This window comes from Ambystoma mexicanum, chromosome 11 (genome assembly GCF_040938575.1).
Source record: "Ambystoma mexicanum isolate Mex_15411 chromosome 11, UKY_AmexF1_1, whole genome shotgun sequence".
Lineage (NCBI taxonomy): Eukaryota > Metazoa > Chordata > Amphibia > Caudata > Ambystomatidae > Ambystoma > Ambystoma mexicanum.
This window is the reverse complement of record NC_090934.1, coordinates 837,215,766-837,235,652: the sequence shown is the minus strand read 5'-3', so window position 1 is coordinate 837,235,652 and position 19,887 is coordinate 837,215,766. Positions and strand designations below refer to the sequence as shown.

Sequence of the window (19,887 nt, the reverse complement as noted above, 5' to 3'; positions counted from 1 at the left end):
ATTGCAGTACTTCTATTGGCTTAAATGCTGTGCTTATTCTTTCCTTCTCTGGTCATTGGTTTCTCAAATCTGGGCCAAAAGTTCTTATAAGGGGTATCGTCTGGCACACTCTAGGGTTGTTTCTTTGTCCGCACCTGTGGTGTAGAGAAGGAGCTTATCCTATTTTCGTGGCTCAGCATACAGACTTCGTCTCATTGAGTCCTACAGGGATCCTTTACAACCTTTAATACTCTTTCAGAAGTGACTACAGCAGGTTCTTACCAGGACTTTTAATTTTCTTGTGCCCTCCCCCTCCTTGAGTCCCGTGAGTGTTACACCAAAGACTAGAATTTTAGTAAATATTCTTGATTTACTGCACAATGAAATGTATTAAATCATTGCACTGCACGCTTGACATAAAATGTATAAGCACAGCGTCTAACTGTGGTTAAATTATATCTATCCATTTATAGAAGTGCAATGAGACCATGGAGGTTTTGTAATGTTAGTGAAAAAGTATTCAGATTTTGGTAGCCCTTTGGATCATGGTTGAAAAGTGTTACTCCCTTCTCTACCTCCATGTACATACTTAGGTATATGGTTTGTCTGTTCTGTGTGTAACCAGTTATCACTGCATTGTATAGGTTATGAGGACTACTTGGACTTGGCATTGTAGATTCTGAACAGGACTTTGTAATGTATGTTGCTTGTGTCTAGGGATCCATGTTTGAATATGAGCCCAAGAAAACTTAGTGTGAAACCCAAAAGCATTGGAAATGATCTTACAATGAGGTATATACAATGACATGTGTATCAATCACTATGTATAAGAGTTCACAATGTATACAAAGTTGGAAATTTGTTTGAAAACAAAAGGTTCCTGATATAGCCAGATATTTTGGTCATGCCCAATGTGTTTCAGATTGAGAAAATCCTTCTTCACGGGTAGAGGAACCACCCTTGGTAAACAGTAAATAATGTTCCTAATTAAAACAGATCATAATGACAAATATCATCCAATAGCCATGAGTATATACACTGACTTCAGTACATCAAAATAAACCAACACGCCTTTCAGAAAATAATCACCAGTCTGAAAACACAAAATATCCATAAGTCACATTCAAAATGCAACTACCCAAATCAATCTATTCATAAGAAAAGCACAGTATAAAGTCATATCGTATGCCTTATGTCCAACAAAATACTCCCCTTGCTGAAAAAAGAACCACTGTTCATGCTCAACTAGCTATAATCCAAAAAAAAATAATACATCTGTCCAAGACTATAAATCTAAAACTGCCACAGTAATATACCATAATGCGCACATCTCAAACTTCCCAAGAAGTGTACTGCGAGCAATAAAGTAGAAAAGCGGAAAACCATTTTGTGTCGTATGCTCTAGTCTTAAAAAGGGTAAATCAGTCAGGTGAACAATAATGTCCCCTGACATGAAACGTCACAAAATTAATGTAGGAAAAAAAGACTGCCATCTTAAAGTGTTGCTGATAAACAAAAGGCTCACAGCGAGAAATGTATGAGAAAAAACAGAATAATCAACCACATGATGCACAATAGTATTCTAAGTTGACTCTGGTCCAAAACAATACATTTGAAAAAAGTACCAAATGGAATGATTGAACATATATTCACTGCTGCAATAACAGTTAAAAACTAGTGCCGTCACATAAGTACCTAAGTCATGTGACAATGCCTACCCGAAAGCACCACCATCTTGAGGTGGCTTGAAAAAATTGCTCCAGGAATACATTGTGAAAAACTACAGAAGGATGTTCAAACTATATAACTAGATAACAATCACACACAATGTAATGAACATCAAGGAATAAAAAATGCATACATATCACTGGATTAATGATTATGTAGAAATAGAAAACAAACAAAGCAACAATAGTTAGACATGTGAATAACAGTATAACATAATCCATCATAGTCACAAAAAGCAAGTAAGGTTGAACTCAACATCCATGCCGCTGCGGTACATGGAATCCAGTTTCTCAATCCAATGAATTACCTTTTGAAGTAAAATAGTGTTCATATCACTACCCCTTTTGAGGGCTTTCCCAAGTTCCAAAACAACCACTCATCTGCAGGATCATATGTGCAGCTTCCATGAAATGTAAAGCTACAGGAGACATATTATTCTGGGTCCAAATATTGGATTGATGTTCTGTCCACCTTGTTTGTACCTTTCACTGTAGGGAGATTTCAATCCATGAATGAAGATTGCCCATGCTTATAGCGCGGGTTAGCCTTGATTCTATTAAAGAAACGGAGGCGAGCATTATGCTTAGCTTTCTTTATTATTGCAACTCAAAGCACTGCACATTATTGTAACGTTTTAAACTCAACACATTTTGTTTACTTAGGAGCTTAGGAAATTAAAGGTCCAAGAGTTTCAAAAGTTCAATCAAAACTACAAATCCCCATGAGCCTCTTGAATCTGGAAGTCCTGAGTCTGTAAGAGTGCTCCTATTGGTGCTAGTTCCTGTGTACAAATAGCTTCCCACCCGGGTCCTTTCCTCTTTCTTTTGACAGCGAAACTCTGCCCGAATTCTCAACATTAACTTCCAATCTCTCAAATGTTCACTGAGCGACTGTCTTCTCTCAACGACTAGGGCTACGGCCTTGCAGGCAATCCTACTGAAGAAGGCTGACGCAGAAGCATGAAACCGCTGGACCTTACCGTCTTTCAAAGTCGTCTTCTGCTCTTCCCTGGGAAAAGATGGAAATACTATCGTAAGGGTGGAATAGGCTTGAGTGTTAACATTCCATAAACATATCTTCAAATACCGCTTGCTTGCGTATTCTGAGTGGGATATAATGCTCGCCTTCGTGTCTTTAATAGAATCAAGACTACCCTGCGCTAAGAGCATGGGAAATCTTCATTCTATGTCAAGGCAAGAGGCGAGCACTATACTTTCTCAAAGCGGTCTAGCACTCGATTAGCTATCTGAGATATAGGCTTAAAATGAAAAGGTCGTAAAGGTTGACTAGTTAGACCAATCTGCTGATTTCATAAAATCTTCCAAAGGTAGGCCTGCTGAAAAAGCCCTGGAAGCCATCGCGCCAGTCCTAGATAAGTCTATGCCTGCCCAATGCATAACTTCTCTGATCCATCTAGCAATCGTGGCTGTAGCCAAAGCGTGGTATTGCTTTCTACGTGCTATGAGAAGCTGAGTCACCCCTATCGGTCTCACGTTATCTGTGGATAGCTTGTAATCTTTTATACACTGAGCTACGCATAACTTCTTGTCTGGGCAGTAAGGATAAGAAATTATTGTGGACTCGCGCTTTTTTTTTTTAAATTAGATTTTATTAAAGTTTTAGGTAATGACATTGGTCCAACAACAATGCAACCACAGTGATAATCTGAAAAACAATCACAACCTTTCTTCCCACCCCCGTCTTTACTCCCCCCTCCCTCTTCCCGTCAAGGATTTAAATATTGCAAATGCGACAAGGGTCCAACACAATGTGTTATAATACATTACAAACGAAGGGTATACATCAGATAAGTGCTCGGGACGTAGAACTTCAGCGCTCTAGCTACATCCAGCGAGTGCAAAGTCCTCTCGGCCGGCGACAAAGCCGACGGGAAGAAAACAGGTAACAACAAGGGCTCGTTGAGATGGAAGTCAGACGGCACCTTGGGCATGAAGGAGGGGTGCGTCCTCAGCACCACCCTCGTCTCGTGGAAAGTCAGGTATGGAGGCTTTCAGGAGAGGGCCTGGATCTCTCCCACTCGTCGTGCAGAGGTGATGGCCACAAGAAACGCTGTTTTCCGCGACAGGAACTTCAATGGTGCCGAATGCAGAGGCTCGAATGGTGGCCCCATGAGCCTGGTCAGCACCACGTTCAGCTCCCACGCCGGGGCCGGAGCCTTCACCGGCAGAAACGATCGGAACAGTCCCTTCATGAACTCCTTCACCAGGCGATGGGACCACAGGGATGAGCGCCCCGGAGTCCTGGTATAGCGGGAGATAGACGCCAGATGGATCTTGATGGAGGCATGGGCCAGCCCCGCCTTGGCCAGCGATAATAAGTACGGCAGCACTTGAGGGGTAGTAATCCGCAGAGGGTTAATCTTCTGTGCCCGGCACCAGACAGAAAACCTCTTCCATTTGTGTCCATAGAGGACGCCCTGGCCTTTGCAAGCACCTCCTTGCAGTCGGCCGGGATATCGTACCCTCCAAACTCTAGTGCTGCAGAAGCCAGGCCAGCAAGTTCAGCGACCCCGGGTCATGGTGGAGGATGGCGCCTCCTTCTCTGGCGAGGAGATCCACGATAGTCGGCAGTTTGACTGGGGGGGACGCTGACATGTCCAGAAGGTCCGGGAACCAGATCTGTCTCGGCCATGCCGGTGCGACGAGGATCATCCTGCATCGGGACTGTCTGAGTTGGTTGATGAGTCACAGCAGCAACGGCGGGAACGCATAAAGGAACAGGCTGTCCCAGGGGAATGAGAAGGCATCGCCCATGCTCCCCGGCTGGGGAAACCCGCTGGCGAACTTCCGGCACTCGGTGTTCGTCGCTGTTGCGAATACATCGTTGGAATAGCAGATCCACTCGATCCTGCCGCAGTTCCCACTCGTGGCACGAGCGCAGGTCCCTGCTGAGTGAGTCGGCGATGGTGTTCTTTATTCCTGCCAGGTGGAAGGGAACCAGAAACATCCCTTGGGCGACAGCCCAGTGCCACAGATCCTGGGCCTCCTCGGATAGGGCTGGGGATCTGGGGCCTCCCTGCTTCCGGATGTAGAACATCGCAGTGGTGTTGTCGGTGAAAATCCTCACCACCTTGCCCTTGAGGGACAGAAGGAAGGACCTGAGGGCTCAGAACATGGCTCGGAGCTCCAGTACATTGATGTGCAGTGACCTCTCCTACGGGAGCCAAAGGCCTCTTGCGTGGAGATCTCCGGTGTGTGCTCCCCAGCCCTCCAGGGAAGAATCCGTCGTCACCGTCTCCTGATGTGCCGGGGTCTGGAAATCCACACCCGCCGCCAGATGCGCGCGGGTGCCCCACCACCAGATCGCTTGGCGGAAGGTCTCGTTGCACGAGATCATGTCTTCGAAGCTGCCCGCCGCTTGCATCCAACGGGCGTCGAGGAACTCCTGCAGTGGACGCATCCGCAGCCTGCACAGGTGCACGAGGTAGATGCACGAGGACATCATGCCGAGAAGGGACTTGATGGACCTCACCCTGGCCACGTCCATGGTCGACAGCCGTTGCACCGTGCCCAAGATGGCTTTCGTCCTTTCTTCTGACGGGGAGGCCAATCGCACCACAGCCTGGCTCCCAGGAACAGTGCGACTTGCGACGGGACCAGGTGGGATTACGCGAAGTTGATGGAAAATCCCAGATCCGTGAGCAGTTGGACGGTCTTCGCTGTGTGTTCGACGGCGAGTTCTCTTGTCCTTGCTCAGATGAGCCAGTCGTCCAGGTAGCGGTAGATGTGGATGCCCTGCGGGCACAGCCGCACCGCCACTGGTGCCAGGCACTTGGTGAACACGATGGGTGCCGACTTCAATCCAAAAGGAAGGGCCTTGAACTGGTAGTGCCGCCCTTGGATACGAATCTGAGAAACTTTCGATGTCCTTTTAGAATGGGGATGTGGAAGTAGGCATCCTCCAAGTCCAGCGGCGATAGGAAGTCGCCTTCCTCCAGCTGCCCCAGCACGTGCCGGAGAGTGACCATCCGGAACTTTTGGGACTTGATGTACTTGTTTAAACGACGAAGGTCCAGGATGGGTCGCCAGCCGCCGGTCTTCTTTCTTACGAGGAAGTATCGTGAGTACACTCCAGAGCACCGGAGCCTCTTTGGGACGAGCTTGATGGCTCCTTTCTTCAGCATCGCCCTTACTTCCAGCAGCAGTTGAGGGACGTGGTATTCCTTCCTGGCCACGGGTGGAATGCAGGGGCACTTCTTTAGAAACTCAGTGTGGCCGCGGGCCAGGGCATCCAGCACCCATCGGACAAAGTTTGCCAGCCGGCCTCCGACTGGGGTGCTCAGGTGGGGGCCCGACGCTACGGCCGGTTCAGTCCTGCTTGGTAGTGGCCTTGCCGCCTTGGCCTCGACTACAAGATCCTCCTGACTTGCCGCGTCCTCTGTAGGCCTCCTGTGACGAAGAGCAGGCCACCTGGCGGTACGTCGAGGAGCCGCCGCCGAATACTTTGGAGGCACCTTGCTTGTCTCTGGAGTTCCGAAAGGGCAGCCGTCATTGCTGCAAAACTCCCAAGGCCCGAGCCGTCTCCGTGTCGGCCTTGATTGCCTGCAGTGACTCGTCCACTGTCTTGCCAAACACGTTGTTACCGTCGAATGGCATGCCCAAAACTCTGGTTTGCACGTCCTGGCGGAAATCGGTTGCCTTGAGCCAACCACGCCAGCGAAGGCAAACACTGTTGCCCATCTGGCGGAAACCAGTGTCAGGAATGTCCGTGGCCACTGTTATGGCCACCGTTTTGGCGTGGTCCGACGCCACCTCGCCTTCCTACAGGATCTCCATGGCCTCAGCCCTCTTGTTGCCCGGGAGGAAGTCCAGCAGAGGAGCGATCTTAAACCACAGCTCCCTCTCGTAGCGGGCCACAATCGTAAGGGCACTGGCCGCTTTAATCGTCGTCGCCGCCGACGAGATGGCCCGTCGTCCCATAGCGTCCAGTTTCTTCCCCTTACCGTCGGGCGGGGAGGTCGAAGTTGAAGCCGCCGCCCCTGCTGCTTTCTTCTTGTCCGCCGCAGAGACGACCGAATCTGGGGTTGGCTGTGCCCTAAGGCACATGGGGGCGGAATCCGGAACCCGGTACTTCTTCTTGTACCGGTCTCTCTTGTCAGCAGTCTTGGACGGGTTCTTCAGGAGTGACAGCCCTTCGTCCAGATGTCGTCAAGTAACGGGACCGAGAGGACCGTCTTCCTCGTGGCCTCACGCCGTTGATAGAGGAAACTTTCCTTCTTCTGTTCTTCGGGGCAGAGCTGGAAGAGCTCGGATGCCCTGGCGATCATGGCGTGGAAGGAGCCAATTTCATCGGGCGGAGAGGCCAGAGGAGGCGGTGATGGAAGGCCTATCCCGTCATCACCACCGTTGTCATCCGTCCCCGTCGTGGCCGTCTCTGTTCCCGTGTCATCCCTCGGATCAGGGGAAGGAGATGAAGGCTGTGAGGGCCGCGACGGCTGGAAGGGCGGGGGGGATGAACTCTCCTCTGCTTGCTTGGAGGGCTTCCCGATGGTCCAGGCTCCGCTGGATCGTCCGTTGGGGGTAAGGGAAACCTTGTCCTTATCTCCGTACACAAGGACTGGATCGCCATCAAGATTGCTCCCGAGTTGTCCTGTGGCCAATGTGCCAGCTGCAACGGGCACGACGGTTGGGGAGTGGAATCCTCCGCCTCCACGGGATCCTCATCAGCACCACCGTCGCTTTCTTCGTCCACCTCGTCGGGATACCTCTTGTGGGAATGGACCTTCTCGAACTTCTTGTTCAGGATCTTCACGACTCCAGTCAAATCCTCTTCAGAGGCTGTATCTGTGTCCATGATGGCCACTGGGCCCCCCACCCTCTTTTTCCACCGAGGTTCTCACGGGTGTCTTATCGATGGGCTGAAAAGAGGATTCCCTCCGCGGTGGCAGGGAAACTCTGGGCCCTGAGGTCGCCTCCACTGGGGAAGCCTCCACAGACTTCACCAGGGCTGCCACGACTCCCTCGATAGAGGCCTTAGCCGGGTGAATCAAGGCCTTCACGACTTTGGACGCGCTTGAGGCCTTCACCTTTGGGGGAGGGTCACTGCCTCACTCCCCCTCGGCTGTCTCTGTCGGGATCGACCGGGACTTCTCCCGAAGCTTACCCGGGTTCTCCGATTTCCTCTTCCCCGAGCCAGAGCGTTGGCTCGTGGTTGATGGCGTCGGTGAAAGTGCGCCCTGCCTGGCAGCCGAGGAGCCCGACCGATCCGCACTCCCGGTACCCGCAGACGAGTGGTGCTTTGCCTTTTGTAGGGCCCCCGTTGCCGGAGCGCCCTCAAAGGTCTTAGAAGACCGCTTGGACTTCTTCTCACCTACCTCTGGGCTCTTCGCTTCCAGCCAGTTGGTGAGGCGGATACGCCGATCCTTCATAGTCCGCTCCGACATGTTCTTGCAAAACGCACAGTCCTTCTCCACATGCGTTTTGTCTTCGTGAAGGCAGTAGAGGCATCTAGAATGCTCGTCCTCCTTGAACACATTCTGCAATCCGCATCCAGGGCAGCTCCTGAACAGCTTGGATCCGGGCACCGTGTTTCCTTTGTCCTGGGCCATGTCCACGCGTGGTAGGCCTCAAAGGTCTTCTGAAATCCTCCAAGAAGTGGAACTTGACGAAAACTTCGCCCTTGAGGGCAGTAGAAAATTCCGAAACGGGTCCCCGTTGATCGGAAGTAGAAACGGAGGAGCTTGAGGCTCGATTGACTGAAAAAATGAAATTAAACTCTTTGGAAAATCGCAAAACGCAGTAAAAGATAGAGAGCTATAGCACAAGGACTCCCAACACTTGAACATGCAGTAAATTTCTGAGGATGGCTGCCAGAGGAGGGGCTTAGGTAGAGGGCAGTCATTGGCTGGGGGCAGTATGACCCAGAGACCAGTGATTGGTCATTAGGAGAAAGACAGTTCAGAAATGAAACTGAAACTGATATTTTCTTTACAGAGGAGTCCCAGCCTGACGACGGGGAATATTCATGAGCATGTGAATCCATGCCAGACCCCATGCTGGAGAAGGAGACCCTCCTTTTGGACTGCTCCATGCTAGGAAGCATAGTGCACAGAAGTGCCTCCGCTGAGCAAGTCTACTGCTAACTCTCACCAGCTGTCTTGTTGTTTGGTAATATAGCAGTCATGAGGCAATGGGCATTCCTGCCAGCAGCTGTTGGAACCAAAGGTCCAGCTGGCAGGATCTGTCTTTCCAGTAAGAGAAGGGTTCCCCATCATGGGAATGCCTAACGCTCCCAAACGTCCTGTACCCCTGCCCCACATACTGCAGACAAAGGACTCTGGGCATGATTATCAACAGGCAGAGGAATCTGAAACAGCAGTCAGGATTGGACCCCATACAGAAGACTAGAAGGGGAGTCTTCTGTAGAGGAATGACCATTTAAAATGGGCAAGCCCCATTAGTTGATTCATCTTTGAAGTATTCATCTGGAACCTGGTAGGGAGTACGGTCTGCTCCAAAGTCCTCTGCCATGTAGGTGAAGACCATGTTTTCCAAGGAAGAGGCAGGCCCTTCCCTCTAACCATCCAGAGGGAATATTGATGGAGGTGTGCTGGCTGGACCAGTCCTACTGCAGCCGAGACCACTGGTACCCAGGAATCTGCTCAACGAAACCCAGCCAGTGCTCTTGCAAATCTTCCTGGTTGGGAAGTGGGGAATAAAAGGACTTGCATTAAGCCCTGGAGACACCGCCCCCCAAAGCACCCAGAAATCTAGAAAAAGCTCTGGACCCTGTTTTCCATCTTCAATGAGGCTTCAAGTCGACTCTGGTGCTGCCTTTGACACTTGGCCCTTTTCGATCCATTGTGGAACAGCTGACTCGCCCATTCGCCTGCCTATACCCTAGTCGATTGCCACTGAAGAACCACATCACATTGTTGAAGCTCTGAGCCATCGACCATTCGGGATACCGACTCAACCCATGAACCTGGCTGTTCTTCACATTAATCACGCTGATAAACACCATAGGACTCTACCACTGTACCGCCTCGAGCAAACCCGACTGTCTCGACAGAGGTGATCCATTGGGCACCAACATCTCTAAATGTCTTGGCATCTGCCACCCGACCTGCCTTAATAGGCCATAGTGTTCAGTAGGATCGCGCTCTGTACCTTTTAAAAGATTTCTTCAGGGACTTGGATATTGCTGCTGATTGCTTTAGACTGGGGTTATTACAGGTTGCAAGTATCACACATCTATGGAAGGACCATGGGTCAGCTACGTGTCCGATATGTGTGAGAGTGCCACCGAAAATGTATTGCACTTTATGTTAACTTGCCAAAAAACGTTGACTCTCAGGCAAAGCTATTTGAAACCTGTACTAAACTCAGCAGGGATTCGTAATTTGAGAGAGGCTTTGTTTTATATTAAAAACAGTCCCAAAGCCAATGTGCTGTATTTTCCACATCTCGTTATATTCATGGAGCTTGGTTGCTAAGAACAAGAATGCTGAAAAAGAACAAGTTACTTTCTTACCTGGTAACGTTCTTTCGATAGGATGATCCGACGACGTATTCCATATCTATGACATGTAATCACCACAGCTGTGCTGCTTCGGAAACTTTTTTCGGCGTCTGCGTCGAGGGCCTCCTCCGACGTCCGACCTCATCCGATGTGATAAGTAGGACGCACGACGCCCGTAGCCTCAGTTGTAGTTTTTTCCCCCAGAACGTGTGACATTAGTCAACTGCCAGTCAGACACAAAGCCTTGCGGAACGTAAGCTGCAATTGCAAAAGAAATTCTGCAGCGGGGAAGGCAGGGAGGGAGCGATATGGAATACCATCCCATCGAAAGAACGTTACCAGGTAAGAAAGTAACTTGTTCTTCAAGGGGATTGGGTCCTCCAACGTATTCCATATCTGACTCTCAAAGCAGTACCAGAACAAGGAGGAGGGAAAGAATTTAGAATCAAAATTTAGAATTGCCATATCAAATAGCAGAGCAAAGGACTGCCTTGCCAAAGGCCAGATCCTGTCCTCGGATGGAATCGAGGGAATAGTGACGTACAAATGTATGTACCGAAGCCCAGGTGGCTGCATCACAGATGTTGCGAATAGGAACACCCCTCTGCAGGGCAGTAGATGCAGCCATACCCCTGGTAGAATGGGCCCGGAAGCCAGCCGGCGGGTCCTTACCCGCCAAGCGGTAACACTCCGAGATGGCCAAAATAATCCAGCGAGACAAAGTCTGTTTCGTCACAGCCTGTCCCAAATGCTTTCCAGCGTAACCAATAAAGAGTTGATCGTCCACTCTGACCCGGGACATGCGTGAAACATAAAAGCTTAAAGCTCTCCAAGCCTATGGAGCCTCTCCTCTTCCTTACCAGGATGCGGAGGAGGATAGAAAGCCGGAAGAACAACCTTCTGGGCCAAATGAAATTCCAAAACCACCTTCGGGAGAAAAGAAGGACGAACTCTAAGGACAACCCTGAAATACAGTGAAGGGTGGCTTAAATGAAAGTGCCTGTAACTCACTCACTCTGCGAGCAGAAGTAACCGCAACCAAAAACACAGTTTTCAGAGTTAACAGCCTCAAAGGGCAAGAGTGCAAAGGCTCAAAAGGAGCACCCATAAGAAACTTAAGAACAAGGTTCAAATCCCACCCGGGCACCAGGAACGGTGACGGAGGGAACACATTAGTGAGCCCTTTCAGAAACTGTGAAATCAAAGGGATTTTAAAGTAGGAACACTCTTCAGACGAGCGCTTAAAGATGGACAGCGCCGCCAGGTAACCTTTAATAGTACCCACTTGCAAGCCCCTGTGGGCCAAAGAAAGTAAAAAGGACAGAACCATGGGGATGTTGCATGCAAAAGGATCCACATTCTGAGCTCTGCACCAGTCGCAGAACTTACGCCAACGGTACAGAGACTTTGTTGCTTGCCGTCGGGCCCAGAGCAACACCTCCATCACGTCTTCAGGGAGGTCCCAATCCTTATACCTCAACCTCTCAGAAGCCAAGCATGAAGGTTGAGGGATATGACCTCTGGATGGAGAACCTGACCCCCCTCCCGTGAGAGCAGATCGTCTCGGTAGGGAAGACGACGTGGAGGGCAGATGGACAAGTCGAGAAGGTCCGGGTACCACGTCCTCCGAGCCCACGCCGGAGCAATGAGGATCATCCGGGACCCGAACTTCCGTAACCTCCGTAGCACTTGCGGGATGACGGGGACTGGAGGAAACGCATACAGCAGCGGGAACGACCACTCCACCATGAACGCGTCTCCTAAGGCTCCTTTTGGAGGAAATTCCCGCGAGCAGAACCTCTCGCACTTCCGGTTGACACTGGAGGCGAAGAGATCCACTTGAGGGGTCCCCCAAAGGGCGAAGATCTCAAGGAGAATCTCCTGAGCCAACTCCCACTCGTGAGAGATCGTGCTCTGCCTGCTCAGAGTGTCCGCCGTCACGTTTTCGTCTCCGGCCAGATGAACTGCCGAGATCGAAACTTCCTGCTGGATGGTCCAGAACTCGAGCTGCATCGCCTCCCTGCACAGAGGAAGTGACCCTGCCCCCCCCCCCTTTTTGTTGAGGTAGTGCATGGCCACTGTGTTGTCTGTCAGGATCAGGACATTCTTTCCTTGCACAGTTGGCAGAAAAGCCTTCAGGGCTAGCCTGACGGCCCTCAGCTCCAACAGATTGATATGGAGTCTGGACTCCGACGGAGACCAACGACCGCTGACTGTCAGCTCGTTGGTATGAGCTCCCCATCCCGTGAGGGATGCATCCGTCACGATCGTCACCTCCGGCCAGGGAAGCCAAAATGGAGGCCCCTTCATCAAGTTGCCTTCGATGGCACACCGCAGAAGTTCCTGGGCGACCGAGGGCGGCACCTGAACGGGGTCCGACATCCTGCCGGAGGCCGGCGACCATTGCATCTTGAGTGCCCACTGCAAAGATCTCATCTGCAGGCGAGCCTCTGGCACCAGAAGAATGCAGGATGCCATGAGGCCGAGCAACCTCAAGAACTCTAACGCTGGGAGCGTCTGGGCATGCTGAAACTTGTGCACCATCTGCTGAATGTGAAGAGCCCTCACCTGGGGAGGAAAACACTGCCCCAGGGAAGTGTCGAACACTGCTCCGATGTACTGGAGCCGCTGTGTTGGCGTCAAATGGGGCGACTTTAAATTGAGGGAGAAGCCCAGCTTGTGAAGGGAGTGGCAGGTGACGGACAGATGATCCAGGACTTGTTCGGGAGAGCTCCCCCTGATCAACCAATCGTCCAGGTAGGGGTAGACGTGAATCCCCTCTTGCCTGAGATGCGCTGCCACCACCACCATGAGCTTGGTGAAAAACCTCGGGCGGAGGTCAATCCGAACGGCAGGACCCGAAACTGAAAGTGCGAGTCGCCAACCGCGAACCTCAGGTACTTCTCATGCTTGGGATGGATCGGCACATGGAAGTAAGCATCCTTGAGGTCGAGAGACACCAAGCAGTCCTGAAGCTGAAGGGCCTGGAGGACTTGAGAGAGAGTAACCATCTTGAACTTGTCCTTCCTGAGGAGTTTGTTCAAACCGCGCAAGTCCATGATGGGTCTCAATCCCCCGTCTTTCTTTGAAATCAAAAAATAAGGGGAATACCATCCCTTGTTCCTCTCCACTACAGGCACCAGTTCTATGGCGCCTTTCTCCAGCAGGGCTTGAATTTCCTGCGCAAGGAGCGGATCCGGACTCTGCAAAGAGAGGTTCCCCGGTGGATTGTCGTGAGGCCTCTGCCGAAAGGGAAGACAGTAGCCGTGGGTTATGATCTCCAGAACCCACACATCTGAAGTAATGTCATGATCTCTGCTTCCAAAAGATCAGGACTTGCCCGACTCCCTTGGAAGCAGACCCATAACCCCGGTTCCGAGTGCCAGCCAGTCCCAATTGGGACCTTTTGGACCCTGTCCTGGCGGCAGTGGCACCAGGCTCATAAAGATGCCCAGTCCCAGCGCTGGAAGCGCCGGGCTCATAATGCTTGGGTGGACTTACCTGCAGCAGACCATGCTGCTTACTTACCTGCCAGTTGAACCCCTGATCCTCTTCTGTTTGGGACTACTTTTCCTGTTGGGTGGGGCAGGAGCCACTCCCTAGGTTCAGAACACTGGAACTCTTCTGGAAAGCAGGAACTCTTTTCTTACCTAGGCGTGGCTGTGGAAGGAGACACCTAAGCACTACAGGAGGCTATTTAAACCACATCCGATGGATGAATCTTGCTTTGCGTTATTCTGCATTCTCTGCAGCAGAACGCTCATCGTGTCTTCTGCTTCTGATCCTGGGCCTAAGGGAACAAAGGCTTACCATCCTGGAATCCAGTCTTCAGCAGCACCTGTAAAGACAAAGAAAGAACAGGTTAACACTACGGTCTTCAGAGGCAGCGCATCTCTTACCTGGTCCATCGGCTGTCACCAACGCCTCGCGCTGCATTCCGGCATCTGAAAGACAAAGGCTTACCTACTCTTCGCATGCTCCGGAGGTCTTCGCACTGCATTCCGGCATCTGAAAGACAAAAGCTTACCAGCTCTTCGCACGCTCCGGAGGCCTTCGGCGCTGCATCCCGCATCTGAAAGACAAAAGAAGGTGCGTTTAAAGACTTTGGGCAACTTTATTACTCACGTGCCATTACTCCTTCCCACGCGGAATCCAGTGGGTATTCCAGCACCCTTCAGCTTCTCTAAAGCTCCGAACTTGTACCTGCAAGATAAAGGGGACAGTTAGTGCGCATCGTGAAGCAGGCTACAAGCGCTTCCTTACGTGCTTCCAGGCGCTTCTATTCCTCACGCTGGTTCGATCCTCAACTCTCATCAGCCCGCCATCCGCCTTCGCCGGAACCCAGCAAAACAAGAGATATCATTACAAAAGACTTTTAAGACATTTGAAGTGCCCAGAACTTACCGTTCGTGCAGTTAACGACGGACAGCAGTCCTCTGAGATCAAGAGGCCTGCACCCTTATCCAGTGAAGAAACTGGTTACGGCACCCTGCCCCGAGGCAGATGGAGAGCTCGGCGTTCACTTACCTAAGGTGAGGGTGTTAACCTTTGGGGTTCTACAGGAGAAGAGAAAGGGAAGAGGAGAGAGGCACCCAATAACCCCAGTTCATTAATCCCATATTTTCTATCTGCAGACATCTTACTCTTCGAGTCAGACATACAGTGCACAGAGGTCCAGCCCAAAGAGCCAACCGTGTGTTACACATCACCTTTGAAGATACGGCATTCACCCAGTCAAGACCGGCGCCTCTGCGGGAATCAGGTGAGCGTTACAAGTAATGGCACGCCACTCTACAAGATGCTGCGCCAGCCTTCCCCCAACCGGCGAACCATGGGACATGGCCTCATGACTGGGTGATAGCGGCTGCGGCGTTACCTGAGGGCAAAGAGGCAACTGCCCGAGCGGCCTTGGCACCACGGGTACCCTGTCGTCCACCTCTGGTACCCCTGCGCTGGCCTCTTTGACTGCCAGCTCCTCTCGCTTTACTGAAGGACGAGTAATAGCGAAAGGAACCACACCTCCATTGCTGTCCCCTAGGACGAAAAGGCGGATGTTGGCGAACTGCAGCACCCAACGACTTCGCTGCAGCTTTGGAGGTCTGCAACCTCTCAAGGCTCTCGTCAGCCTTGCTGCCAAAAAGGTGTTCACCGTCAAAAGGCATGTTGAGGAGCCGGGACTGCACATCAGGAGCAAACCCCGACTTCCGCAACCACGCAAACCTGCGTATCACGGTGCTCGCCGCATGGACCTGCTGACGCATTCAGCCATGTCCAAACCCGACTGAACGGACTTACACATGGCATCCTTACCATCCTGGACCATAGCAAGGAAACCATCCCGTTCATCCCCTTCGGGAATATGTTCAGCCGCTAACGCAACACAGTTCCATAGAGTGTGTGTGAAACGAGACAAGGCACAAATGGAGTTGGCCGCCTGAAGCGACATACCACCAGAAGAAAACACTTTCTTCGCCCAGCCATCAAAACGTTTGTCGTCCCTATCACGAGGGATGGTAGGGTACGACGCCTGCTTTGCCGGGGCCGGGGCAGTGGCCGCCTGCACCACCAAACTCTCCGGAGTGGGGTGCCTGGTCAAGTAGCAGGGGTCGCTACTGGCTGGAAGGTATTTTCGCGACAAGGACCTGCCCACCGCCGGGAGACTCTCCGGAGCAGTCCAAGCCGCCGCCACCCTTCTCTGTAGAGCCATATGAAACGGCAGTACCGGGTCAGTTGGGGGACCAACATCAAGGATGTCCGTGAGACCATCCTGCACAAACTCCCCTGGGGGAGCAGACCATCCCAAGTACTCGTAAACCCTAGCCATAAGGTGCCGGTACGAGGAATCGGCATGAGAGCCAGGTTCAGGCCTACAAAACTCTACCTCCGGAGAGGTGTCCAGTCCACTGGCATCATGCAGCGACTGCCTCAAATCGTCAAACTGACTATGGCCCGAGACCATTTCATCTGGAACCTGACTAGGAACCAGGCCATCAGAATCCTCATCCACCTCCGAAATATATTCCAGGTGGCGAAAAGAAGGCACCCGAGAGTGCTTGCTCTTAACGAGAGCCTTCCTAGGGGGTTCCCCCGTGCCACGGGGTACCTCCGACACCCCGGCCTCGAAAGGCGTCGAGGGCGTCGAGTGAATCGGCGCCGGCGCCGAGAGAACAGGCATCAGCGCCGAGAGGATCGGCGTCGACGTCGAGTAAATCAGCGTCGACGTCAGATGCAGCTCCGCCAGCATCGACGGCGTCGACACAGTCCTCGAAGCCGGATCTCCGAGCGTGTCCTTCGACGACCTGAGCGTCGACGGCTTTGACGACTTCCTCAAAGCCGGAGCCTCGAGAAAGCCTGTCGACGCCCTCGACGCCTCAGGCGTCGATGTCTTCCACGAAGACATCACAGGTGCACACGGTTCCAAACGCGCCGAGGACCTGGAACGGGTACGTCGAGAACGAGTCCCCTTGTCCGAACAGGACCTCTCCTGTGACTTGTGCCGACCACTCTTGCGAGTGGTGTCTCTCGATCTCTCACGGCCGACCCCACTCGGGGGCGCGGACGGTTTAGTACCGTGTGACTCAAGAATCGCCAGCATTTTCTTCCCGAAGGAAGCCCATTCCTCCGGCGGGGTAAGCGACGTGCCGGACAGAGTCCTCAGAAGAGGACCTGGAAGACAACCGCTGTCGGCGCTTCCGAGAATGCCTCGAAGAGGCCGAGGAGTGGCGAGACCGACTCCTAGAAGGAGACCCGCGAGACTTCCGACGATGACGCAGAGAGTTACCTCTCGAATCATCCGTCGAAAGCCCTGCAGACTTCGACTTCCGGGGCTTGGACACCCGACCTACCGACAAATTCTTCTTACGTTCCCGTAAGGCCTTGGACGTGAGCGACGGGCAGTCGATACAGTCATCCGTGTCGTGGGCCTCCCCGAGGCACCAGAGGCAGGCATCGTGCGAGTCCGTCACCGACATCTTGGACCCGCACTTCTTGAAGCCCGGACGCGGGGTCGAAGACATCTTCACACAAAGGATTTTCTCACAAAAACGAACAGGTTCAAAGAACCGAGAAGAACAGAACTCCAAAGAGTCGAGGCGTAACCGAGATTCACGAAGCAACACGTTCGCGTAAAAAACGGAACTGAGGCTACGGGCATCGTGCGTCCTACTTATCACATCGGATGACATCGGACGAGGACCTCGACGACGGCGCATCGACGTCATCGATGCAGGACGCAGACGCCGAAAAAAATTTCTGAAGCAGCACAGCTGTGGTGATTACATGTCATAGATATGGAATACGTCGGAGGACCCAATCCCCTCGAAACAAAGATTAATATAGATGGGCAAATGGCTAGGTTGGTAGCTTTATCTATTAACACTGTGGGCAGATTCCTCCGAGTTGGTTGGTTTTTAAATGTTTTATCCACCAAGGTTGAGAGCATACCTCTCCTTGGAGTCAATTGTTGTACATGAAATATGAACTATATCATTGGGATGAATTGGTTTTATTGAAAGTTACTAACTCAAGTCTCAATAATGCTTCTAACATGTATACTGGTTAATTGTATTTTACTTGGTTACTTTTATGGTTTTATTACCAAAATAAAGCATTGACTGACAATATTTCCTGTGCACCCATCTTCAGACCCAGAGTGCCGCTTTCATTCCAAAGTCTGCATTCTCAGGATTTCCTTTACAGGGGTGTGTTTCAGTGTTTTTACTAGTTGTGTGCATTTGCTAGTTTAAAGTATCTATTTTATAGAAACTTTGTTGTACATTTTTTTATTGTGGTGCCACAGTACTATTATTGTTTGGACTGCTTCTGTGCTAGCTCACATCCCTCCTAAAGAGGTATATCCATCAGAATGGGTCAGTTTCACCTTTATGATTGGCATTACTTCTTGATTAGAAGTAGAGTGAAGCCAAGTAGGAGTGTTATCCATAACTCATCTTAGTACTGCTGCAGTGCAGTAGTCCTTTTATCACACACTGCCCACTGCACCTTAATGGTTACTATTGCCAGATTTTTTCCAAACACATTGAGAAGGAAATGAAATATTTTAGACGAGTAATGGAGAGCCTTACTTAATCACCGTTGGGACAATGTGTTGTGGTGAGAATATGCTCCAGGATTTATAAGATTACTCTACTGCTTTGCCTACTACTGTAGAGAACCATAACTGTTGAAGCCTGTGCCACTCAAAACCGACACTAGAACAACACGCATGCACACACAAAATCAGGCTTGTGAAGAGGTTTCCGACCATGCCAAAGGATGCATCATCATGACATTACTCCAGGGTTCGAAAGTGAGGGGAGATGGGAGTTATTTAGCTCCTGCTTCTAGCATATTAGAGACTGATTAGCCTGTAACCAACAGCTGCTTTTGGCTCCTATGGCCAATTGGTGCCTTCCGAACATGTAAATGTGACATTAACTTTGAGTATTTGGGAATGTTAATAAAGAAGAATTAGAACACATCTAATATACATTTAAACACAAAAGTTCATACAAAATTGACAAAAAGTTAAAGGAGCATCTCTGGTAGCTCCTGGTTCCCCTGCGGTAGCTCCTGCCTACAGGGTGCCGGACACCCAGGAGCTGGATTTAGCTTGTTCCAATTGAATCTCAATTTCAAACCTGTTACTCTCAATGGCCTGCATGCTTTGGAGTATCCTGCACCAGGATACCTGCATACTAAACTCTACCAGAGCACCCAAGAGTATTGCACACTATCCACTGAGATTCCATGCACCAGGAACCACAGACAGGAATTGCCACAATCTCCCTTGTGAGAAAAACTACTGATGCTTGATCAATGCTACACAACAGCTGTAGCCATGCATTTTTGCTGCAGGCAGAGACAATAAAACAGAATGTTCCTCTGATGGCTAAGGGCTCTCAATGGTCCAGGTAAGTAGTGCAGACCACAGAAGGGGAAGAGCCAAAAGGCAGTGGGAAAGGATTAATTTCTAGCTTGGGGCTGTGGCGAGTAGGGTAACAAAGGAGACCACCAAGAAGTAATGGGTTATTATAAAGATGGAACCTTTTCTTAGTAGTACTAAACTGTCACCAGCCAAAAGCCATTCCGATCACTTAACTGTATCATTACTTCAAATGCATGAAACTGGCAAAGAAAATGCCCATGAACTCTGCCATGCTTGTGTGTTCTCTAGTCAGGGGATACTACACTATGAGATGGAGGACTGGCTATTTAAGATCACATCAATTTGCATTCTGATGCTAGCAGTCATGCACTTATAATGAGAAGTCAACCTAATATTAGAAATGCAACTGGCACTGGCTACTGTAAAAGGCAAGGACTAGCGGCACAGGAAAAAGTGAAAGTTTACCGGGTCCAAACCATCATAAAGATGCAGAGCAGAACAAAGCAACTGTGCTGGCCATCCCCATTTTCCCTGTCCCAAATTGTGAATGCTTTCAGCATTTCCCCCAGGATACAGGATCCACTTCAGAGGCAAAAGTCCTCTGCAGAGGGCCGACACCAGGTCTGTACTATGAGAATATGCCCATGAACTTTGGAGGCAATTAGGGTTCTCAGCACGTACACAAGGACAAATTAAATTAACAGTAACTCACACCAAGTGCACCCTATTGTTTGGAAATTCCCAGAGAAAGCAGGTGGAACCATAATTTATGTCACTGTGGAATTCCAAAAGAATCATGCACATCCACTTTT

At 50.7% G+C, this 19,887-nt stretch overlaps 1 protein-coding gene across 3 annotated transcripts in view; it reads right to left on the bottom strand.

Annotated features, from left to right (window-relative positions):
* SAAL1 (serum amyloid A like 1) overlaps positions 1 to 19,887 on the bottom strand; it is an 887,265-nt gene that overhangs the window by 599,230 nt on the left and 268,148 nt on the right. The window lies entirely within an intron of this gene.